The 3,382-nt window shown below is 37.2% G+C and overlaps 1 long non-coding RNA gene across 1 annotated transcript; it reads left to right on the plus strand.

The window, feature by feature from the left end:
- The first annotated feature begins 459 nt into the window (after positions 1–459).
- LOC124900026 lies at positions 460–3,116 on the plus strand. The gene is made up of 2 exons (XR_007057599.1): positions 460–1,066; positions 2,109–3,116. It is a non-coding gene; the product is annotated as an uncharacterized LOC124900026 (long non-coding RNA).
- The last annotated feature ends 266 nt before the right edge of the window (positions 3,117–3,382 follow it).

A 3,382-nucleotide genomic window follows, 5' to 3' on the forward strand; every position in this document is an offset into this window, starting at 1 on the left:
TTGTGTGAGCTTGATGATTTTCATTTAAATGCTTATAAAAATGCAAAATTATATAAGGAAAATACTAAAAGGTTGCATGGTAAGCAGATCTTGACTTGAATCTTTGAGCCTGGATAGAAAGTTCTGGTATTTAATTTCAAGCTGAAGCTGTTTTCGGGTAAGTTGAGGTCCAAGTGGTCTGGGCCGTTTGAAGTAGTAAGAATGACCCCTCACAGGGTTATTGAGCTATGGCAAGAAGACAAGAGCACTATATTTTTGGTGAATGAGAAGAGAGTCAAGAACTATTAGGTAGATCCTGTGAATAGACATAAAATGTCTATCACATTTATAGATGAAAAAAATTGAGTTTGGTAATGCCATGATACTAAATAAGGTACTACGTGAGAGAAACCCACGAATGTAATATAATAGCATAGTTTTCCTTTTTATTTGAAAAAAATGAGAAAAGAAATAACAATACAAAAAGACGTGTCGAGCCACACGACCGAAACTAAGGCACTAGGTGGGAGGCAACCCACACTTTCTATGTATTTTGTTGTTTTTGATGAGATTGCAGGAATGAGGTAAATTGTGGTATGGGAAAGAAATTAAAGTGAGTAAAATATGTTTTCGGGAGGCTATCAGGTATGAAATGCTATTTGATGCAACAAAAAATACAAGGAAGTAAAGGGGGAACCAGAATTTCCCCAAGATGGCATAACAGTGGGCCTCTGGGTTATTAGCATGCCACATCACTTATCCTCCCTGATAAGGTCATGGTATGCCAAGAAGAAAATATCGCGGAGGTGATTCCAGTAAGCCTTCGTGATTTCGACGTGCCACTCCCTTTATCCTCTGTGATAAGATCGTGGCATGGAGGATGTCAATTTTTAAATTTTTTAAAATAAAAAGTCGGGTTTTACTCGGCTTTTCCCCTCTTAACCCAAATTCTCCCCTTTTATACTCCAAAAATCCCCAAATCCCCTCTTTTTCCACAACCTAGCATACCATCCTTCCTAATTCTCCCCATCCTAAAGCGTGTCACGTAAAGGAATTTTTCTCGCTCCTCTCTGCGACCTCAAATTGGGTAAGTGCTCAAGTTTCTCTATTTCGTCTTTACTCGGCTGTTGTGGTTGAATTACATAAATGGTGCCATAGACTTACAACCATATTTTGACTACTTACCATGTTCGTAATTGCTTGTTGTTGTGGGGTGATATTCTGGGTAAGTTGAGTTAAGGGTTTAAATTTTTCACAACCCAATTGTGATATATTATTCTGTAAATCCTTATCATCCTATTGAATTATAGGAAAGGTCTGAGCAAAATTACATGAATGCAACTTGATAATTTAAGTGAGTAATATGATTCTTATGATTCAACGCGTTGGATGGTTAGTGTGTTTTGATGTATGTGGGTGTGTACTAGGTTGTGGTACTTTGAATACCTTTGTTTTAACTTGTTTAGAACTAAAATAGGGCACATGGTGATTTTGGTAAGATTTGTTGTACATATATACTGCTAGTACTTGTTGGGAATCTGTGGATTATGTTGCTTGTGCATAAAAGGAGATCTTGATAGTCCTGTAATGATCTTTGGGATATGTTAACCATATACGTATGTTCTATAGCTCATGGTCACATAGGTAATTGAATAGAAACAAAGTTTTGTTGAATGAATGCATTGTGAATGCTGTGTTGAGTTATTATTTTAGAATGTGGTTGTAATTTTGTCCTCTATGAGTCATGGTTACATATGTGCTTGTACCGAACTCACATTGTTGTTGTGTGTTAAACTAAAAATAAACATAATGGTCTGGTATGAATGTGATTTTGGAAATTACTTTGTGTGCACAGTGTGGTGCGTGCTTGAAGTCTGAGTAGATCAGAGTCACCACAGGATTAAGAACTTGTGGTAATTAATTAATAACCAAGTTAGTTTCCTGTTTACTTAGGTGCTATGACATTAGGGTATATTGTGGAACAGGGGATGTTTGAGTACCCTAGTTTCAAATTTAATGCACCTATGTTAGCAACAAGTATGGAGTGACCTCTAAATCCTCCTAAACTTGGAGTTTACTAGCCAAAATAATGCCATTTTGACATGATTGTTGCATATTGTTGCTAACAGGTATTATGGCAAGTAGAGCTCAAAAAGGGAAAGATCTTGCTGGGCCTTCTGAGCCATCAAAAAAGAGGTTTCGTCTAACAGGTTGGGTACCTAGAGCCCCTATTATTGCAGGAGGCCAGACACGTTGGTATGAAATTAGGTGGATTGAAGAAGCGGGGAAGGAAGGGCATAACAAGTATACTAAGTCTAAGTATGCCTCGGACGAGTTTATTGATCGTTGCATAAAGAATTCTCGAGCATGGTGCAGAAACTTAAGGAGCTGCATATGAACTTTATTTTTAAGCAACCTACTAAATGCAATTTGAACTTAATTAGGGAGTTCTATGCCAACTGGGATCCAATAGATCCTGTGCTACGGGAATAATCACGAATATGGACTTATGGGAGTGCATGTTGGGTTCGAGACTTAGTGTGTACAATTGAAGTGCAAAAAGGGACCTAAATGCACTAAAATCAGCCAACATATTACACTTGATGGGCACCTAAGTCTTTAAGGGGCCTTTTGGTCCTTTTTGTCTTTTATTTGTAATAGGATATAAATAGAACCATGTAGGGTTTCTTTGATTAGTTTTTAATGATATTTATAAGTCTTGAAATACCAAAGAACACAAGTCCTCTCTTCTTGAGGCACCAAAAAAGAAACGAGGATACAACAATAGGGTGGATTTTCTTTTGTTGTTGCTTGCTTGGAAACGTTGATGATAGAGAGGTGCAATCCAATCTTGTGTCACGTAAGAGATAGGTTTATTATTGTATGTAGTGTTAAGGGTCCAAGAGTGTCCATTCTTGGGTTCTTAAGATTATACCCTCATGTGGTCTATCTATTTATCCCTTTACTTTATTGTAATTTTATTTTGTTCCTTTTGTTTTAGTGTAAGTTGAGTGGGTATTTTTGTTGTTGTTGTTGTTCAACTCATTATTGTTTCCATCTTGTAATCTTCTTGTTAGTTTGTTGTTCGCTGAAAAATAGGTGTCAATCCACCTCAATATAGTGTTGTTATTGTGCCATTCTTGTGTTGTTGTGGTTGGCCGAGACTAGGACTCAAAAGGGCTCTTGGTTTTAGCCATTTTGTGGACTATTTTGGGCTGATTTTGTATCTTCTATTGTTGTATTGTATCATCCTGATTCAAAAGTTTGCATTCGTGGAAAAGTCATGATTTTTACTACACATGATCTGAATGCCATTTTAGGCACTCCTGAGGCCGATGCTTTTCAGCTGAGGCAGCTGAATATCACTCCACCCTATGACAATATCAGGTATCTATATTGCAGA

This window comes from Capsicum annuum, chromosome 7 (genome assembly GCF_002878395.1).
Source record: "Capsicum annuum cultivar UCD-10X-F1 chromosome 7, UCD10Xv1.1, whole genome shotgun sequence".
Lineage (NCBI taxonomy): Eukaryota > Viridiplantae > Streptophyta > Magnoliopsida > Solanales > Solanaceae > Capsicum > Capsicum annuum.